This window comes from Cryptotermes secundus, unplaced genomic scaffold (genome assembly GCF_002891405.2).
Source record: "Cryptotermes secundus unplaced genomic scaffold, Csec_1.0 scaffold49, whole genome shotgun sequence".
Lineage (NCBI taxonomy): Eukaryota > Metazoa > Arthropoda > Insecta > Blattodea > Kalotermitidae > Cryptotermes > Cryptotermes secundus.
In genome coordinates this window covers 654936-678144 of record NW_019744106.1, presented here as the reverse complement: position 1 = coordinate 678144, position 23209 = coordinate 654936, and the positions used below count along the sequence as shown (strand labels likewise).

The following is a 23209-nucleotide window of genomic DNA, read 5'->3' as shown; positions in this document are numbered from 1 at the left end:
CTTTCTGCGGTAAATTTTTCCTTTGGTCCACTTCTTCATGTCCTTGCCAAAGCTGCTATTACAATTCGTGTTGCATAGTAGTACCATCACGCTATGCATTTCCCCGTTCTTTTAGTTCACTTGGCCGCGACATAGCTCAAGGCGTTAGTCGCTGGTTTCCCACCGCGGCGGCCCGGTTTCGATCTCAGGTCTGGTCAAGTTGGATTTGTGGTGGACAAAGTGGCGCTGGGGCGGGTTTTCTCCGAGTACTTCGGTTTCCCCTGCCAATCTGCATTCCACCAAATTCTCCATTATCATAATCCCCCGGGGCAGGCTAAAATAGGCCAATCAGTGGCCGCCGTGCCCAGTGGACCCAGCTGGACTCCACCCCCCACTAAGCGAATGAAAAAAATCAATTCACTTTATTGCATAAAATGATGAAAATATNGGGTTTTGGCCAAACTGATTTTTAGGTATTCCAATTTTCTAAACGAAGGATAGATACCGGGTCCATACCGGTTACTCAGATAGACTTGAAATACACCATCGTCAGAATCCTTTCAAGTCTACCAAACGGAATAGTTCCTCACATGGATGAGATACCCACTATAAGTCTTTTTCGAAATTATAATATTCAGAATCAGAATGAGCATGAGGAACATAAAACACGAAAAAGGAATATCTTTCTTTAATATTTGAGATTTGAGGGTTTCACTGTGAAATATATGAAGAAAGTTCTCCTGGGAAGCGGTGCCGCTATTTTATTGGATATTTACAAAAAATTCGGAGAAATCTGGAAGTAGGTTCCTCCGAAACGTCGGTAACAATCTATAAAAATATGGACAGAAATTTTAATATCTTGCATTATATTTGTTCGCTACAAATTGTAACATTTGTAGTCTTCGAGTGGTTGTGTTTTCTAAGCTGCATTTCATGCATCGCAACGCGAAGGGCAGAAACACCCCTGGGTGTGATATCACATGGGCGCGTTTCGTTTACGCATGACTTCTGTCTGCTGTCTAGATATATGCAACGTGTCGTAAATCTTCCTGACATCCATATATCAGACCTACACGGCAGGAAGAAAGTAGGTGTAGCATCACTTCCGATGGCACACCAAATGAGTATCTTTAATAAACTGGGGATATTTTTCGAAACAAGTTATATATGCAGATATTTTTTTTAGATGCATACAATGTATAACGTTTATTCATAATTTACTTCTTCCAGGAGAGTGGTAATAAAACAGTGTAGTTTTTCTGCATAAGAAATGTGCGTCTTCAAATCAAACAGAACGAAAACATCTCAGTCACAAGCACTAACATAAGTAACACATATATAGAAATATTTGATAAGAATTTTCTCAAAAGTTGTCAAAAAATGAATAATATGTGTAAAAAACTTTCATGCTCTTGCGTAGACCGATCCACTTTCCAAGGGACATCTATCTAATCTGAAACTGAATTGTCTCTACAGAATTTAATGTGGACCTCCCTTAACAAATTTGACAGAAAACGAATCAAAATCTTTGAAGCTGATTCAATAGCAAGGACGTTTTCTTAAGAACAACTGAAATGGGTAACCAACAGATATTTACATTGACTCGCTTACCGGAATTGCTTGGAGAGGTATCAAATTCCATGGTTCCAGTTTGAGGTAAGCAGAATTCATCTCAGTCTGGAACACAGATGTCCAGACAGCGCGACCCGTGAAACCTGTAGAGAGAGGACAGAAAGACGAAACATAAGTCATGTGAACCTCTGTACGTTACTTTTTCAATTCCGGTTGTACATATGACAGACAATGAGAACGTCCAGTTCTAGAGTTTCATAGAAACCCATTAAGTAGTTAAATATATTTGGGAGAAATATATACAGATGGAAATACTTATATGATAGTAACATCATTTTATTCTAATAAAATAAGTTTTCCCTATTGCTAGTGGGGTGGGACGAAGTCCCTTGTACTGCGGCCACTTCTGGCCTATTATACCAGCCCCAGATGATAGGTGAGGGTGATTGTGGAGCAATTGGTAGAATGAAGATTGGCAGGGGAAACCGAAGTACTCGGAGAAAACCTGCCCCAGCGCCACTTTGTCCACCATAAATCCCACTTGACCAGACCCGGGATCGAACCCGGGCCGCCGTAGTGGGAAGCCAACGACTAACCGCTTGAGCTATGGCGCGGCCAATGAAATAAGTTACTTGAGTATCCACAACAGTGGGCTTATCAATTATTTACATTCCAGTCATGTTATTATTTGTCAATCTTCGAATTTTGCTGACAATACACAAGCAAACTGGGTGTGTGGTAGGCATGGTAGAAATGAGAAATGTATATAAAATTGTTATCGGAAAACCTGAACGGAAATAACTAAGGTAAAACTATCCCTGTAACAGGCCATGAAGGCCTATAGGATTGTGAGACGTCGTGGCTCCAACATTTTCTAGACAATCGGCACATAGATGGCGGTAAGGTTGTCAGCCTCATGCGCAGGCTGCCCTTAACCCTCCAGGAAGATTCCTGACACTCATTTCTGTTAGGTGCTGAGTCGAACCTAGGGCCATAGTGCGGTTGGAAGGATTAGGTCAATTGAAAATAACCCACCACATCGGGACTCGAAACCACAAGCTTCTGGCTTGTAGCATAGTGCCTCGACCAACTATGTTACCGCGTGCCCCCGTAGGGGGAAGAAAACTGTCTGAAATTGTAGGTGTACATGGGATGATAATGTTAAAATGCATCTTAAATATGATATGAACCTTTGGGCTGAATTAAACTGGCTCAGGATAGGAAAATGTGGCAGGTTCTTTTGAACATGGTTGTGTACCTTCGGGTTCCGTAAAATGTGAAGAATTTTTTGTTTAGATGAGAGCCTATTGGCTTAAGAAGAAGAATAAGAATTATGCCCTACGAGGTTAGTCGTCTGAACAAGCACTTGATTCAAGAAGTACCTCTGAACTTTCTTCCATTCTCTTACAGGGAACAAACATACAAAATGCTGGATGACGACAGATGTGTAGTGCAACTGAAACTCCGATACATCTTTAAAGCATCAAGCGTCCTTTGAAAATAAACAAGAAGCTAAACGCATAAGCTGTGCACCTAAGAAGTACAAACAGAGAAGGAACGGTAAATGACATCTACAACTTCCATAATCTTGAAATTATTTGTAGGAGAGGAAAATGTAACATGTGAAGAAGAAAAAGCATTCTGTAACTCTGGAGCTGCCTTACCTACGAATAATGAAGACTGATGAACTCTACCTCTATAATAAACAAATAAAAGAACATAAATATGGTCTTGTACGTCATGCCTTGTAGTCTGACAAATAGTTATTGAATAGTTGGGAAATATTGCCTCGATCTCTGGCGCACAAGCATACGTTTCTGTACTGTAAGATGGAATGAACCTGATTTCAGTGCAGTCTGAATTTAGTCAGAGATGCCTTTCCTTTCTATGTCTGTTGAGATGCTCTGATAAAACAACTTGATCACTAAATTCATTTGTCATATTATGACAGAGAACAGAAGAATTCGGTAGCATGATCAATTATATATGAATTAAATTTATGCTTATATGATCGAAGACCATAAATTCAGGTAAAAGTTTCATTTTATTGTTACCGAGAACAGGCGACAACGGTATATTATGATGTGTTTGGGAGAACACAGATGTTCCCTGAATATACAAATTCGGAAAAGCAGGCGTAGCGCTCCTTCCGTTTAAATGTCTCGAAAACATGTAAGACTTACGTAAAATGGGTTTCTAATATAAAATACGCGCTTCAACTTTTTCTGTAACTATTGTTCAAGCATTGTTTCGCTCCGACAAATATTTATCGATTTATGCTCGAGAAACGAATGTATCTCGTATAAGGTATTTATTTATTTCCCCGATTTCAGCCAAAAGTAAAGCGCTCTGAAGAATTTTAGTAAGAAAGAGCAACATCAAATGAAAGTCATGAATCCAAATTCAGTGGTTTCATCCTACAGATATGTATATATGTATATCTGTAGCGAACTTAGTGCTCCGCTGGGTTCCGAATGCGCCTAGCAAGCAGTTCTGGAGGAGAGAAAGAGCGTTATGAAGAGAGGCTAGGAACTATATTGGTTAGCTTTCTGTATCTCTGTTGGAGTTAATATGGGTATTCAATGGTCTGGAGTTAATGCAAGATACAACGAAGTCGGTCATGTTATATAATCAGTGAAGTAGAGAGATTTTCAATTGATTCGATGTTAACTCCAATTATATAACTAATACGCACTCTCTGTATACTACATGGATACAGTGTACAGGCAGCATAACTGGAGGAGTCTGAATAAAATTCGTTACATCATATCGCCTGTTTATGCTTTATTATTTTAATGGCTCAATTTTTATGACACCTTAACCTCTGTGTACTGGAGGGACAAGTCTATGTTTCCATCACATTCATTGGTACATGCACCCAATCAAATGCAGACACAGTTTCCAGTACCTCTGACTTAATCATTTTTCACGTTTCTGACGTGCAATTGAGACATTTATATATATACACGTACATCAGTATAGTTAGAAGGCGAGACACTCTTGAAAAGAAACGCCATGAAATTTATATAAAAAACTAAACTTCGTGGCTTAAGTCCGCAAGCGAACTATACCGACCGAGATACCGCCGCTTGTCGGCGAAGTTATACTAAAATTGTATATCCATCCATTTCCCGAGCGGTAAATATTCTATCATCTCATCCTCCCTGATAACAGGCCTACTTGGCTCCTACTAATGATAACAGTAATACAACTGAAATACTAATATATTTTCTCTAAACCTCTCGTTAAAATAGCTATACAGACTTGCAGTTTGTCTAAATTGCGATCGTAATTTTCGCACAGAATCACTGGGTTTCTGGACTTTGTCCATCGTCCGGTATTCTAGAAACTAGAAAACACAACGTTTCGGAAACTGTATCTGTCTCCGTCCTCAGGTGAGGGGGGGATGGGGGAGACACCTACTCTGTTGGGTCTCTCAGAAAGAGCTAACCTCAATCATTGTACTAAGTCCAAAACCCCAGTAATTCTAAATATTATACACCATCGTCAGAACCTCTCAGAATCAACTACGTTTCGTTGTTTTGCTGTCCAAAATTTTGTCTGATCTTCCTGTGACTTTTTAATTTTAATTTCTTTAAATGTTACATTCGCATACATATCCAGGCTGCCTCGACACTTCTACCTTCTGTTTATTAGTGCAGTGTTAAATACGGCCCGGGACGGCTTACTCCACTCCACCCCTTCATATATAGAACCCTCCCTGAAGTATCACCCCTGGAACTGCTTATTCTGTTTCACACATTTCCTTGTATTATAACTTTGCACATATATTTAACTGAAAGGGAGGCTGGGTTGGTTGTAGTGGCTGGAGGAAGATGAGAAGATTTAGCCCAGTGTCGTCTTCTTACATCCTCATTCTGTCTCTTTCTCCAGAATTCGTTGTACAACAGAAGCCTATTAATGTGTGGTGTATCTCCATTGTTCTCTCGCGATATTCAAATCTACTTGCTGTTAAGTTGCCTGCACCGTCAAGATTCCCTTTCATAACCTCACTGTCCCAGACACACACAATCATAACATTAATAAACTTTAAAATAAAGGAAATGACTCAAAATTATTGTATATTGTGTTTACTTCTTTTTTGTTTTTCTGGCTTTATATTGTGTTCTCTTTATTTTCTTCTCCTTGTAAGAAAAGGAATGGTTAGGGGGAGGAGGTGTAGAGAATGGGTCGGAAGTCGTAACGGGGCACCAGTAGATATAGTTACTAGATACAGGGGTCCTTCTTTCCGAGTGAAGTCTAAAGTGCTAAAATGGTAACCGTGGCCTAAGAACCGCGAAGAAAAATTTGCATTAGATATTTTATTTCCGAAAGGAAGCGGTATTGTTCATATAGAAGGGATGGTTGGATATGAAAACTGTAATCGTTCTTGTGTCTCATTGTCTTATTATGTATTGCAGACTTAAGCTAGCCAGACAATTATAAATATTAAATTCCAGTCCTGGATTATTCTTGGTATTGTTCATTAGATTTTTCTTTAAGACTTTTTCTTCGATGTTTCGTTTCGAAAAATTAGTTAAATATTTACATGATTTTTTAAAAAATTGAAATTGTAAGCAGGTTAAATTCGAGGAATGCTTGCTATCTTTGATATCAGACATATTTTTTTAGAAATGTATTCATTGACCTTTATTTAAAATTCTAAGAATTATATTACATAGAATTGTAACTGTGTTGCCAGTACATCACATTGGTGTGAAACTTGATCCCTTAAGCTAAGCAAGGAGCATTAATTGAGAGCGTATGAGAAGAGGATAGGAAGGAAAATTTGTGAACCGAAGTGTGAGGAAGTAACAGGAGCGTGAGGAAAAATATAAAATGGGAAGCTTCACAGCTTTTACTCTTAGCCTAATACCACTACGATGATCAGATTTAGTAGACTTGGTGAGTCTTCTAACACGCATGGCTACGATAAAGAATATGTAAATATTTTGGTCAAGAAGTAGAAACCTTCAGAATATTACTGGAAGATAGTAGGATACATTTAAAACGGGTCTTACGGAAATTAGATTTTAAGGCGTGAATTGTATTCAGCTGGCTAAGAATGTGGTCCAGTGGCAATGAACTTTTAGTGTCCAGAAAAGACGGGGAGTATATTGATCACATGAGTTTCTATTTTCTCCTGAAATACCCTGTTCAATAGACTTAGTTATATTTGAAAAACCTGTATCTATCAGTAACGATATTTCTGCAGGAATATTGTTTGGTTGGAATACTTCAAAGAAATTTTTAATTATTGTAATCTGAAACCCACTTTAAGTCTGATAAAGTTATCCTAACTATTGCTAGATGAAGAGATTTTTCAGTTTCCACAAATGTTGACAAGGACTAAGTAATTATAATCATTAAGTGAGTAATATATAAGAAATAACTCGTCCGTTTATGCGAGGTGTTAAAAGTAAAGATGACACACGACCACACCACAGAAAAATTAAGAAAATTCAGAAATGAAGTTTTTAGGTTTCTAGACCTACTGACTCAATTACGCAAGTTCAAGTTCCGGCCGCTTTGTCACGTAAAAGGAAAACTAGGTGAAGTGTACGACATGATTTTTTTTCCTTGGCACTATAGTCCCAGTGGGCCTAGGCCTACCTCCATGAACTTCTCCGTTCACTTCGTTTTTTCTAGATCTTACACATTCGGTAGGACTCCTTGGGCGGGTGATCAGCTCGTCGCAAGGCCTCTACCTGTACACAAACACAGAAAAACGCACATACACAAAATAAATATCCATGCCCTGAGTGGGATTCGAACCCACGATCCCGGTTTCCAAGCGAGTGAAGACAGTACACGCCTTAGACCGCTCGGCTACCGTGACCGGCGTACGACATGATGGCAAGGGGAAAAATACTTATCCCTTCCTTCGGTTTTCCAGCCCATATTCAGACATATTATTCAGCTGTACCGTCTCATTAAATAGCATGGAAGTCATTTTATGTGTATAATGGGGAACAGAGGGTAAGAATGAGCCTTCACTAGAATCCTAAGCAAGATTTAGCCTCAGCCCCTTGTCACCGAACCCAACCTTGGTGTATGACGCGACGTCAGGCTTCCTGTTCCGATTCTCAGGTTCCTCTTTCCATCTACCCCTTTCCTTCTTCTTCTTCGTCTCTTTCCTTATCCTGAAACGGGAGCTAATGACTTCCAGAAGCAGTAAAACTTGAGGACAACGGTGGCGCTTCCAGTGGGTAAGGATGAGGAAGCAGAAGAGTGATATATATGAAGGTGGAGATACGTGTTCAACCATAAATGCCCACACAATCGCATAGGAGATGGCAGATTTTGTAACAATGGGTATCTAAGGCAGCTTCTTTTATCTTCTTCAAATGCAACATTTGGAATCTGAACCAACCGCGCAGTAGCAGCAGCACGAATATGATTATCAACGGTTTGAAACTGAATTCATTGAAGGTATTACATATATTGAAAAAAAAATTGCTTACAGACTGATTGATTATTTAACGAAAGAACCAGGTATCGAAACCAGCAACTAATCAATCAATTAACCTACTAATTACCATCGAACTAATCAACTACTTTACTAAAAAATTTACAAATCAGCCAGTCAACTAATTAAAATATAAAGTACAAAATAACTACACAACTAATTAACTAACAAACTAACGACTCAACCAGCCAATCAGACAGTTTAACAAAAAATTTACAAATCAGCTAGTCAACTAATTAAAATATAAAGTACAAAATAACTACACAACTAATTAACTAACAAACTAACGACTCAACCAGTCAATCAGACAGTTTAACCAACCTGTCACCTACAAAACGCCTAACTCGATACTATTCTTCATTGAACAACTATGAATCAACTTGTCAAGAAAAGTCCTGTATATATCAAATCATGATGTTCAGTACCGTGTTTACAAAAGCTCACTGTTGGACCATACCTTGAGCCTGTAGCATATTTTTCATATATAGGGACCAGGCCTATTTAATAATAAAAATATCGGTGATTTATGATGGGGTATTTAAACGATGAATATTGTACAGTATGATTCACTTCTATACATTCTCAGCGTGTCCGCATGATACATCTTCTGACAGTTTATGGCGCTGGATCAATCATTGCATTGTACTGGGAATACGATGCATACAAGGAAATGTCACTAAGGGAGAACTTCTCTAATGACAATTGCTACTTTCCAACTGCACGCTCCTGTACCCTCGCCCTCTCTCGCTTCTTCTTTATGCAGATACAGAAGCGTCGGAGCTACTTCTATATCATCCCCTGCATCACTATTCATCTCTGACAACCCTTCAGATATTTATATGCTTCGATACTTTCAAACGTTAACATAAGTAAGATTTATACAACGTAAGCGAAATGCCTATGAAATGTAGCAATTAATAATGCTCTTACTTAATATCGTAGCTACTTAGCATTTTTTCCGTTCATATAAATAAATATAAATACGGCTTTTCTGCGTTACAGGTCTTCGAGCATGTCTGAAATGGTCTTTTATATTTAACATCTCTTACCTAAATTCAAATTTAATAATTTACCTAATTCAAATTTACTCCTGCTTAATAAAGGCCCTCACTTCAAGATTGTTGTATCAGATTCTGAAGTATCTTGTAAAATGATGATAAAGAACTGTATCGAATTGTTACAAATATTAGCCCATCATAATTTTTAAAATCATCTTTAAGATTATAGTCGAGTATACGCCTACGTGTTTCAGGCGATAGCTAACTACGACATTTAAATTCTCCCCTCTCGCTCCCACTTTGTAGCACAGGGATGATTTCTCAGATTCATGATCATTCTACAGACGGTAGGACTCCTTCAACGGGTGAATAGCCGTCGCAAGGCCGTTACCTAAACACAGGACAACACAAACACAGAATAATTGCATACATACACCAAACATCAGTGCTCTGTGTGGGATTTTAACCCCCAATCCCGGCTTCCGAGCGAGCGAAGACAGTGCATGACTTAGACCGCTCGGCTACCGTGACCGGCCTAACCATGATATACGTACTAAAATTTCTTTCGAATACTTGGTTTACTGCCATGCATGTTTATAACATCTTCTATGATTCAAGTACCGCTGAAGTATTAGGTAAACAGTAGAAGTGTTTCTTTCGGCACTGCTGAATTTTAAACTTTGTCCATCGTCCGGTATTCTAAAGAACTCAACGTTTCGGAAAGTGGGCCTCTTCCTGTCCTGTACCAGTGTGAGGCGCCTACTCTGTCGGGGCCGTTAGAGAGACCTAACCTCTGTCACTGGACCAAAACAGGACGATGGGCAAAGTCAGTAAATAGTATTCTCGATTTTTATAGACTCTGAAATCTTTTTAGCCTAATTTCCTATTTTAGAAAAAATAAAAGTAAGCTTATGAGATCACCACGATATCTGTGTACCTGTGTTCCTCTTTATTCTCTATATTAACATTTGAATGCCTGAACCAATCTTTATGAAACTTCGTAGGTATATTATAGAACACAATCTCATCTCAACGGCTTGCTTCATAAATCTTCACATCATCTGTGGGCATGTGTATCCTCATACGTTGCTAGACAACGTCTCGGTAAAAATAATTACCATGACAACGAATACACGTGCAGAAACAGAATTGCTGGATGCGTGAGTTTCTTTGTTGTCAGTGCAGTATCAAAAGAAAGTAGGCGATTAGATCTTCACAGAACTTATTGTTTCCTTATCTTTGCTATATTTCTCTGGATTTACTTGTCACTTTCAGCAGTCAATCCCCTCTATCCTAGGGTCTCTGTTACATTTATGATTCTTAAGAATTTAATTACATTCTTTTATCACGCATCTTCCTGCTATTCCTCATTTTCTCTGTCCATATGCTGGGATATTATCTTAAAAATAGAAGATAATAACTTGTCCTGTGTCCTACCGAATGCTTCAAAGTCCCTCTGCCACTGGGCACTGTAACCTACTCAGTCGGGGACCCACCGTTGGATAAACTAAAGAAACGCACTCTTCTGACATTCTGAATTGACTATGCATGAAAACAGCCGCTTAACACAGGCTTCTACAGCTCACATAACCAACTATATGATACGCTGTCCTTCCGTCGCACCATCGCCCCCGCTTTCTGGACCGTTTCTGGGACCCATTCAGCCCGCTGTTAGAAAACTGAAGGTTTCTTTTAAGTAGTGAAGCGACCAGCTTCCGAAATTTTTAACTTCATCGGGCGCTGAAGTCTACAGTGTGTATGAATCAGGAAATTGAAATCAAAGACCTCCCACCAGCTTTACACCAACGTCCTCTGTACGCCTTCCTGACGTTCTGGCCTAGAGTAACTTTATTTTCACCTTACTCATCTGTACACATCTACGAGTATACAGGGGCGCACGTGGTAGCATACTTTGTTGAGGCAAGCTACATGCGGGAAGGTCACGGGTTCAAATTCCTATTAGGTAACTGGATTTTTCAATTGGCCTAACCCTTCCAGCTGCACTATGGCCCCAGGGTCGACGTAGCCTCTAACAGAAATGAGTACCGGGAATCTTCCGGGGGGTAAAGGGCGGCCGACCGGCGCGTAAGACTGACAACCTTAATNTTCCATTTATTCTCGCTGTCTGTTTGAAATATCGTTTCGTTGTGACTTCCATCTGCAACACAAGGTCCTCTGGACCCTGGAGGTTTTAATTAGAGTGTCAGGCGGAATGTTCACTTCGTCTTCTTACTCGCTCTCCTGTAGTCTCTAAGTAATTTCTGAGGTAAGTATTTCAAAATATTCTACTTGGTTTCTGTAAGACGACAAAATATTCCTATGTCACAGACAAGTCGCTATGTGAGTACAGGTTTTCACTTCATCTTCTGTTGTCTACAACTGACGAGAATACTCTCGCAAACTTTGAGACAAAAGGTTTGAGGTCTATATAAGGGCCAATCAAGGACAAGAATGAAAGGAGAAAGGTACAATTATGGACTGCGTGTTTTGTATGAGGACACGGCTATTATAACCTCTATAAAAGTGGGTTGGCTGAAACGGGCTGGTCATGTTGTTCGAGTGGACCAGCAACGACCTGCAAAAGGAATCCTCAATGCTAAACCAGGAGGCGGAAGGGAAAGAAGAAGGCCTAAGCGGAGATGGGAAGATTGAGTGTAAAATTATATTAAAGCTTTAGGGGGGGGGGGAACAAAGAATTAGGAATAGACAAATCTAGCAGAATCTTCTAAGGATGGCTATGGGCCATAAGGGCTATTTTGCCAATGATACTGATGATGATGATGATGATGATGATCTTGCAGGTGATTCTTCATAGATCCTTGAGTAAAGGCATGAGAGTTACAGTTCAAAGAGAAAGACCAACTATTGTGATACGAAGAAAACAAGAAGCCTCTGGTAAAGAACCAAGCTTTAAGGACGTATAGAGGCAGTGGGACGGACCTGAACATAAGGTCACGCGTTATGCTTGAGGAATGAACGCCATGTACCAGCTGACAGAAGGGTGGAAGGATCACAGATTAGGTCTGAACACGGCGACGAGAAAAAATTTGTGACCCAATTGGAAATCGAAACCTGGTACCCACATATCAAGTCAACCACTTTACTGGTTGATCTGTTCCGAGGATGGTTAAATGTATCGTGCGTAAACAAGTCTATAAGTTATGAAGAAAGTCGTCTTCTGGGTATAGGCGTCGTGTATTCTTCGTTTTGGCCGACGTTTCGGAGGAACGTAGCAGTAGCTACTGCTCTCTGCATTCCAAGCCAGTAACCTGCTCTGAAGATGGAGGCGATACTTTCCTCCGAAACGTCGGCCAAAACGAAGAATACACGGCGCCTATACCCAGAAGACGACTTTCTTCATAGTCATCGTCGTGAAAACCTCAAAACTTACAAAGTCTATAAGTTAGTTAGACCTCTCTTAAATAATTTTCTTTCATTATTATAATTAATGTTGCGGTCGCCGCCGCTATGAAGTGAGGTAGTTACATTAGGACAGTTCACATGTTCAGCTTCTAAACATATGTCATTTAGCAACATTTCAACCGTTTCCTTGATACTGACGAGTACATAGCTATGAAAGCTGTTTTCTTTTAGTCTGTATGTTATTAGTCAATGATATGTGTCCTGCTGCCTCTTGACATTTCAAGATAATTAAATATATCTTCATATAAATTGAATTCATTAGTTTTCATGGAAATATAAATACGTTATTGTGATGACCGAGTGGTTACGGCAAAGCCATTCCGCCAGTAACAGAGAGTTGGATACAGGCATCCTCAGGTGGCGGGTCGCGACATTCTGAATTCAAATGCATCTGTACGAGCAAGGTTGTGAAAGTATATGAATAGCAATGATATATTGTTCAGCATTCAAATGTAAACTGTCACGTGCAAGGGTGACTTATAAGAAAAGTTTGGGTTGGATGATTGGAATTATTGCATCCTGTACGTTCACACAACTCGGGACTGCAAGCAACACAGCGCTATCGCTGATCTACACATTTTGCGGTTCACCACTGCGCAAGCACTAAGGTTCTCAGGCTTCACCAGTCATATTCTGGCAACGGATTTATCACAGTCCCACTGTCACTTCATATCACACATAAAGTCTTATTTTCACGCCTAATTCCTCTCTTGCCATTATTCTGCAACTGCCAATTCCGAAGACTCGACTCAATTCAATTCCAAGGTCATATCTTAGCATGTTGAGGTCCCGAAACTCGACTCTTTGCTCTCTACCACTGTTCTATACTCGGTCGCGTTATTTGTTTCCTTTATAGGTCTCGGGCACGGATCTCACGGAAAACACAACCTATGTTGTTGATGAGGCGTGTTTACCGTGCCGTTACCTAAAGATAGGTACCCTATTGTAGTACGCATTGTTTTGAGCGGGAATGTGTTGACCTAGTCGTTGCCTAGCAATGGGTAGACACGTCACAAAACGGTTTTTTGGTGACAAAAAACATGACATGAACGATTCTGAGAGTTACATAACGACTGTGTAAGATTTGAGGCTTTCACGGCGGTGACTATGAAGAAAGCAGTCTTCTGGGATTTGGCACCGTGTATAAGTGGTGTTAACCGACGTTTCGGAGGAACATATTGCCTCCATCTCTCTTCTCTCTCCATCTCCTGTCTCTTCGCTTGCAGAATTCTTATATTTTCTTCTACCCTGAAGATGGAGGCGATACGTTCCTCCAAAACGTCGGTTAACACCACTTATACACGGTGCCAAATCCCAGAAGACTGCTTTCTACACAACGACTGTTTTCAACTAAGTTAGAGGCTGGCCAACGAAGACTTAGGAAGAACGAGGGAGGAACAGAAGAAATATAGGAACAACCTTAATCAGAGTAATGGCTGGGTTGAAACGGAACTCGGTACCTCCAGGTTAGAAGGACGAAGAGCTAACGGCTGGACAAGACAGGTGCTCATCTTTTGTATAATTCGTTTAAAATGAAGCGTCTTTTTAGAAGAACCGTTCACTTCAGTCAGGAGTAACATCTTGCCTTACCATATCCTCCTGCAGGAGAGTTGCAACGCCCTCTACAGTGTGCTGAGTCAGGGGCTGCTCCAACAGAAATCCCAATGGAGATGGAAGGCTGATGGCATAGCGTTCCATTACTAATTCCACATGCAAATGAAGGAAAGTGCTAAGGAAAATATATAACAGCGGCAGCCAGAGCAATAATGCTTTATAGTTAGTATAGTCTAGTCTCTACTAAAGGGGTTCCTATCTCTTTCTCTATCACACAATTTTCTCACCCCTGCTTACATATATATCGCTCTTTCATTCTAGTTATAAGCCAATAGTCGTTGGTGTTGCGTCACCATCAACCAATCACGCACACACAGAAGTCCCGAACCGTCTCCTTCTCATGCCAATGTGAGATGACGACCGGTTTTCCTAAGCAACCACACTACCATACCACACATACAGAAAAGCAGATTCCCTTTTGCAAAAGCAAAGATACGTCAACCTATATTGCGGACTTCCCATCTCTATCTTTCTTATATCCTTCGGATCTCTCTTTCCATGAACTCAGCCCACACCCTACCCCACCTCTATCACACCAGTTTCCATCACCCTCTCCTACCCATCCCTCAAACCAAACTCAAAATCCTCTTCCTCCTTCCACCGTCCCCCCTCCGCTCCTTGTGCTGGTACGTTTCATCTCTGATGTCGCTAGGTTTGCCATTCAACCCTTCAGTGCCAAAATATTAATCCATAGATCTCTCTAAAGTCTGTCTCCCTCTCCTCTTCTGTTTCTCTGCTGGCCTGGTCGCAGGCTGGTCGCACACAATGTGACATGTGGCCTCAGATCTTCTCTATCAGTTTCAAATTATGCGGAGACAGTATAATTGGAGCACTTTCTTTGGCTTTTGGCTATTGCAGGAACAAAAAGTAACAAAAATATTAACAGCATTTTTCATAACTCAGGATCAGGAATAACTCCGTTTAATAGAGCGTCCGGGTACGGGCTGGACGGACAGGGTTAGATTCTGAGCAGTGTAAATAAATTTGTCTCTACTCCACAGCGTTCGGACCGGTGCTGGGGCCCACACCGTCCCGTACCGAAATGGTACCGGGGGCTCCTTCCCTGTGGATGAAGCGGCAGAGCTATGTCTCCATTCTCTCATGCGTCTTCATGGCGTAGTGCTTAATAAATCAAGCGCGGGGACAACTTCATCATACACTTTACTTTTAATTTTAGTTCATGTTTCTGTGTTTTTCGAATTCCTACAGAAGAGACAGCCTTATCTTAGAGCCCACAGAATAAACTTATCTTCTATCTGAACGCAGACACAGCTAGTATCCACACAAACACCACTAGTAGAGCTGTTGCTTTTTTAACGGAAACTGCACTGAAACAATTAAACCTTATTACGACAAGCTTGATCTAAACACATTCCCATTGACGAACTTCTTAGGCAGTACGGAATATAATACTACTTCACCCAACGTCTGCTCGAAAAATCAAAGTTAGCCCAGCATGCATATGAAGGCCACAAAATAGGTCGGAAAGAAGCGAAGGCCTTACAAATTGAACTGAACACCACACACAGGAAACACAAGGAACCCGCTCTCATGCGTCTGGTTGCTCATCCGATCAGCCAACCCAGCTCAGACATCTCTCCTACCTGGACTCCCATTATTGCAGCAGAAATCAGAAAACTACAGATCCGTCCAATGTAGAAGATTACATAAGAGAACCGTGTCTTTAACTTGGCACAATACAGAGTATTTGTCGCGCTTGTGATTGCTTATATTTTGAAAGTACACTGATTTTGTAGACATTGGCCCGTAAGTAATGCATGGACTTACATGCTACGCCTCACGTATGGGATTTTTTTTAAATGTTTTTCGTATTTTTGTCTTAACTCTCGCTGATTATTTATATATTCTATCTAATACGTGTATTAGTGCTGGTGTCCGGAGATAGGGACTAGTTCTATTTATTGAGCCCAAATGAGTAGGTTTTGCCTGAAGACGGAGACAGAATACAGTCTCCGATATGTTGTGGTTTAAATAAAAGATAGAACGATGGATAATTTCCAAAATCAAAATAACTGAACTTTTTACTATTGGCCACCTTGCGCGTCCAAAGATCGTTTTTTTTAATTAGTGGGTACCATTCCAAGTGAAAGAAGAGAATAGGACACTGAATGACTTTTCACAATAAAATATTAAGTACGACCGCCTACTAATCGAGTCAGGGACGGAGAGAGAAACATGTAACATTATACAAAAGAACTTTCCATTATTCTGTCGACGTCGGAATATAATTAGTTATAAGGTCACTAATTAACGAGACACGTTACAATATGTTTTAATCAACCTAAATGTCCACATCTTCATAAGACTAACTTTGTTTCGTAATTCAAGTAGCTGACTGCCCCTTCTTGCGCCATTAAGGACAATGACATGATGACGAATTGGGGAATGGAGATATACCTTCACGTACTCTTAATCCCAGTCCTGAATGGGGAAAATTAATCATCTTCATGCCCGACCGCACTATCAGAAGAAGCCCTAAGTGACCAATAGATACCGACTGAATAGGAGGCTGGGTGGACCCAGAGGCCGTCTGGACCACATGGAAGAGGACAACATTCCTGACTTTGCCTAAAATCGATCTCGGATCATACACCGTGAGCCAGCCAAGTTAGAGACAGAATTATTCCGCGTATGGTGACTGCCACTTCTTATGCAAATTTAAGATATTCACTTTAAAAATAAAAGCGGTGGTTTATCACTACATTACAATTAGAATACATAATCATTGAAGGAACGTTACAAAGTTCAAAATTAGGCTTAATAAAGCCTATTGAAATATCTGAATAAGGTATTAATGTTGATGTAATTTCTGGTAATAGAACAGAAACTGTAACACCACCAAAAGAAGGAATGCGACACGACACGATCTACAGTCGGTACACTCCGCTTCAACTCTTCGCATCTCATTTCGGTAAGATGTATTTTAACATCAGTGTCCCATACATTCTCAGAAATCAGAACTTTTATGTTTCAAATCTAACAACCTCAAACTTCAAACTAGAGGATGTGTCCTTGTCTGCTGTCCGCAACCTACCCAGCTTATTTGCATTTGAAGTCCGTATTTGGATATCGTCTACATCAGCAACTGAGCAGACGTCATACCATCGTGACAACAGACATATATAATACAAAAAAAAAACAAACAAACAAAGAAATCCGTGTCCTGTAGTCCGCAAGCGAACTATAGCGACCGAGCGACCGCCGCTTGTCAGCGAAGTTAGTGCCAGCTTTAACGTATAGAGAATGTCGCTTAGTCAGCGCAACGGATCCCCATGGTCGTTAATCTAGTTTTTACAGACAGAAGCAGCCATTTCCTTGAAGTAGCTCCTCAATTATCCTCACGAGGATGAGTGAACCCCGTTCCAGACCCACTATTACTCAGAAAATCTGGTAGCGCCGGGAATCGAACCAATAAAATGAAATGTTTAATATAGTGATTTAAAAAATATTCTCTCTCCATATTATGTAAAATAAATCAGTTGGAAAATATATACTCGTTTGGATTTTGTGTTGGAATTCCCTCAGATGATTGTCATAGAGAATCTCGAAAATTCGTTTCATATTCCTTATACAAGTTCGCAGTTTTCTTCTCTTTAGCGTGTTAACATTAATGACACGGAAAATGATGATAGGCTACGCTACTAAAAATATTTCTGGGAAGAACTAATAGCCTACGTTCATTTGATACGACATGGACAGCAGAGAAAGAGACTTGTTCAGCAATTCTATTATTGCGCCTGTACTTGTAGCGGTAACATTTATACCGAGACGTTGAGTAGCATCGACAAGGGATACACACACAAAGGCACCCAGACTGATGGGAGGGATTTATGAAATACGCCGTCGAGATGGGCTAAGGTGCCATGATATAGGTCTACATACCAAGTTTCGTAAAGACTGGTTCAGTCATTCAATTCACAAACACACAGACATCGTGGTCATCTCACAAGCCTTCATTATTTTTCTAAAACTAAGGAAATTAGGCTGAAAACGGTAGCCTATCGCTGATAACACTTCCATGTGCAAGTCATCAGAAAGAATACTTTGCGTGAATTGACGAGACGACAAACAAAGCTGTGTAGGTGATATGAACATAAATAAATGTCTCTTCTGTTTAGCCTTTCTCTACTCCCCCCCACCCCTCAATTTTGTTTTTATTCTTTCTCTCTTCCTTCTCGTTTTCCTTATTATCTTCCTTTGATTTTTCGTCTCTCCCTGTTATTTATTTTATTTATTCCTTCCTTCTCATCCTTTCTCTCCCTCTCTTCCCCGCTCTCTTTCTCATGTTCTATCACGTATTCATCTCGCTAGTCCTCTTCTTCTGTTTGTATTTCTCCTCCTTTTCCTGTTTCTCCCTCCTCAAGGTCCTGTGCGTTCCTTGTCGGAAAGAGTGGATTGCCGGTGGGGAAATCCATTCATACTAAAATGCCCTTTCTTAAATGAGGATTTCAATATGAGAAGTGTGTAATAACCCTTCCTTTGAAAACGTTATTTGGATGCTAAAACAGACCAGTCGTGTGGCATCAAGTCCGTGCAAGCAACGACTGCAATTCACGCGTCCCGTATGCACGCGTTCCGCAAGAATGCCTCTCCACACTCTAAGATGCGTGTTAACATTTCCTCCGTTTCACACAAGGGAGCGAATCTACAGAAGAGAATTTATCAAAAGTGCTTAACAAATGCTTCTTGTAATTTTTCAATTATTTTCTAGCGACATTTAATAAAGAACTAGGTAAAACTGTCCCTGTAACAGGCCGTGGAGGCCCATAGGGTTGTGAGACGTCAAGGTTCCCACGTTTTCTAGACAATCGACTCACAGATGACGGTGAGGTTGTCAGCCTTACGCGCCGGCCGCCAAGAAGATGCTTGGTACTAATATCTGTTAGTGGCTGGGTAGACTGCAGAGCCATAGTGCGGTTGGAAGGATTAGGTCAATTGGGGATTGAACCCATGACCTTCCGACTTATAACATAGTGCCTTAAACAACTACGCTACCTCATGCCCCCATAAAACATTAGAACTAGTATTTTATATGATGCATTATTTTCAATGTCCTTCCTTCAGCTATGCTTTGGCGAAAAGGAACCTACTTCCTATTTAAAAATTTAGTAAATTCAGGCTTTACCTATAGCCAAGTGTTACGTGAGAATGTAGAAAGAGAACTGTATGCACCTCGGGAGTAGGTACAGCTACGTGTATGGCTTCACGACGAGGCCCCCTTAACCACTCTGTCATCCGCTGAGAAGGAGGTTTGGTATATCGGAAAATATAACCTGTTGAGAGTCAAATCTGAGAAATCATTCATGATTCTTTAAAACTGAAATACTAAAATAAACGAGCTATTGTGATATGACAATATAAATTATCAAACAGCCTTGCGCGAACTCAGCATAGGATGGTTGTGGACAGCAACCGGCTTTTGGGCCGGATCCGCCCTGAAGAAATTTCAGATCTGCTAGCGGCGATTCCAAGATTGCAGACTGAGAGAAACTGGCCTTGTTTTTGACAGTCTTTAGGTTTTCATCTCATTCTGACAAACACTATATTGACCTGCAAATTGAGATTTTTCATGTGCGTAGTGATTCATTGTTCTTTGAGTGATTCAAGTTCATCACACTTTCAATTGTTTATGCCTGTCTTAATATTTGCTATTCCAAAAACTAAAGCTTCTTCTTCATATGATATTTGTGACATGTGATTTAGCATACTTATGTGAAGAGACATCTTTCTGTAATTAATTAAATGTTCACAGGTGAGAGAAGCACTGACCAATAACTTATTGATAATTGCAACAACGGGTGAAAGAGCAATTTCCAGTCTATTTGCTCACTCGGATCTGTGCCGTTTCTCTTCTCGTTGACTCTCAATAAATATATAATTTATGTAGGTTATTTTCTTCATAAACGAATTAACCTTTTATGAATTAGAGAGTAGAATATCAATCAATAAATATATACTGCATGATTGGTAGTTCGTAAAACTTACCTAAGCTAATCTAGTAATATAATCCGCCAAACAAATAACAGAAAGTTCCTGATTTAGCAAATTAACACATGAATTTTATATTTAAAAGTTTATATTGACCATCCGCGAAAATCTGTGGATTTTCACTTTGGAGAAATGCATAATCGATATTTGTAGATTTTGTTATTTTGATTGTGATTGTGTGATTTTCATTCTGACCCCTATCCTAGACACCGCAGTTACTGCTGTGGTTCACTATGGTCTGGACAACAGAGGCTTCATTCCCAGCAGTACTGCCCATTCGGCAAAATGGCTGGATTTTGAGATGAACCAATCATATCCGCTTTTTCTTTCTACTGGTCTCCTAATCTGTTTCCTCTTCGATCCTGAAAACGGAGGCGATATATTCTTCTGAAACGCGTGGGTCTCTCAGAGATACAGGGCGTTACAACGCAGAAGATCGTAGCCTCAACTGCACCTATTTCAGAAGCTAGGAATGCATGAAGGCTTACCTCAATTCCCCAGTAAACGATTGATAATTTTTCATGGTGTCTTTTATGTTACTTTTGGATGAAAACACGATGAAATTTTAAAGTTATGATTAGGAAATGCAAATAAGAAAAAAGTAAGCTATGAACTTCTCTGTATTACCCAACAATTCCTAAGACGCTTGCGTAAAAACAACTTAATAACACATCGCTAGAGACAGAGCAACAAATTCTGCAGCTACTTCTTATATTTAGGGAAATGCAAACGGTAAAGCTGTCTCTGTGCATAACTAATTAAGAACTACGTCATGAAGGCGTATGGGGAGTGGATGTATAGATCCATATTTTCTTGACCTCAACACTAGTTTCAGGTGAGTGGTCAGCTTCACACGTCTGTCGCTTTAGCCCCTGGGGAAAGAGCTCCCGGTACCCATTCCATAGGAGGCTGGGTGGGTCCCAGAGCCGGTCTGGACGCTGTGGAGAAGAGAAAAATTTTGACCCTACCGGGACTCGAACTCCGATCCCTCGGTTTTCCAGCCCGTAGCAAGTTGCTATAACGACGACGCTATCCCGGCTCCTTAGAGGAAATTTACGTATGTAGTACAATTTTAAGGCCTTCAGATGTAATTTTAAATATGAACATAAGCAATCTCCTTTTAACACACGAGTCTCTGAAGAAGGTACTTTTTTCTCTCTTCTTGCTCCCACATTGGAGCATAGGGCCAATTTCTCAGTTTCACGATCATTCTACAGATGGTAGGACTCCTTGGACGGATGATCAGCTCGTCACAAGGCCTCTACCTAAACATAGGATAACACAAACACAGAATAAACACATTCACACATCAAACATCCATGCCTTGTGTGGGATTCGAACCCACGATCACGTATTCCGAGCGAGGGAAGATAGTACATGCCTTAGACCGTGACCGGCGAGGAAGGTACTACAGGCGATGTTACTGACCTAACAATTTAATAAAAGTTAGTTACGTTTGGTGGTTCTCTTGTTCTTCAACAATCTACATAAAGTTTAGCAGTCGATATATCCCAATATAAGACATTAGTCATGAACACCTTTCCAGCTTATCAGATGCCACATGTATTTTGTAGATACAAAACACATGTAATTGTACCCATGAGAATCAGTACGATTCATGATAACCGTTCGACGATATAACTGAGGGGGTAACGAAGGAAATTGTGACGTTTACAGCCACTGAGATGTCGAACCTCTGCTGCATAAGTTGACGCGAGGAGGGTCCATCTCTCCCGCCTGAGAGGCCGAATCATTTTCGTGAAGCCGTCACACGTTTGTGCAGCATTAATTTCATAATATAATAAAGTGTAAATTTTACGTATTTGATCGGAGTACAGAAACACTATGGAAATACATATAAACACGATACATGTCCCTTGTTTTGCGTGCGTCAAGCCCTCTTTCACTTTCCTGTAGTCGTCCCTTTTCTCTCTAAAATTCTGTCTCTCTCACTTCGAGTCGAGTCATTTCATTTGCATCGATAATTTTAAAGGAACTTTGAATGGCGACATGCTAATGTGAATACGCTATGCGAAGCCTAGCAACGCGGGGCTTTGATGAATACCGATAAATCAGATCGTTACGTAGAAAGGGTGAGGCTGGGGACGGAAAGAGAAGCAGCGGTAGAAGCAGATGAAGCCGGGGTACACAGTCTCTAAGGGATCTTGTTATGTGTGTGTGTGTGTGTCTGTGAATACAGAATTTTCGAAGTAGTGTGTACAGATGGATTGAGAGAATATAGCTAAGATATATATTTTATTCCTTTCTGGATTGGAGTTATGTTTTACTTTCCTCAATTAGGCTTATTCTTAGAAGTTATTGGAGGGAAACTTGGAATATGAACTGGAGTTTGCTAAAAATTCTTAAGCACATACAGTGAAAGAGCGAATTTTAATTAATAGATATCCTTCGTGTTATATAAACAATGTAACTGCATAAATAAGCGAATGGAGCAGAGTACATCTTGAGAATCTAACAGTAGCCCAACTCGTCAAGATATTTCCAACTTTCTACGTAACGTGACAGTTCACTGTTAATATACAAAGAGCCTGCCATATGATACCCTGCTTAGCCAGCTGAATCCTGGTCATAACCTTACTCTCTATTCACGTAATGTTCATTTTAATATTATCCCCCATATATTTTAGGTCACCAAAGTGATTTTCATTTTTCCAAAATTTCCATATAAATTTGGAAAGAAATTATAAGTTTCCTGGCATAATTTTCTTCGACAATATTTATAAGGCGAATGACTGGTCCTGAGGAGGACAAAAGAAAGGCTATGCGCCGGTGATATCCTGACAGATAGTTGCCCAATATATGATGACCAGTCCCCGTGACGAAAACTATCCCGTGTAGTTTACAGAGATAAAATTGTAAGTGACGAATAAGAAAAGTGAGATAAAGTCGCTGTGTGTAAGCACCACGTCATGAATACATACGCGATAATCAGATTAGTGCTCCTCGCGTTTTTAACCTCAGCGACAGCTGGAGGTCAGTCGTCAGCTTCACGCTGCAGTCGTTTTATTCGCGGTAAAATCCCCGGTACCCATGGGATAAGAAGCTGCACGGAAAATTGCGCCTGTTGTGACGTGTTGGAAAAGCTAAACCTTCTGGAGTAAATTCTTAAATTAATTTTGGGGGG

General features: G+C 40.3%; 1 long non-coding RNA gene across 1 annotated transcript in view; it reads right to left on the bottom strand.

Annotated features, from left to right (window-relative positions):
• Positions 1 to 1596: 1596 nt before the first annotated feature.
• LOC117283082 overlaps positions 1597 to 23209 on the bottom strand; it is a 316003-nt gene continuing 294390 nt past the window's right edge. Inside the window, exon 3 of the long non-coding RNA XR_004514098.1 lies at positions 1597 to 1694. This is a non-coding gene — a long non-coding RNA (uncharacterized LOC117283082). The remainder of the gene's footprint in view (positions 1695 to 23209) is intronic.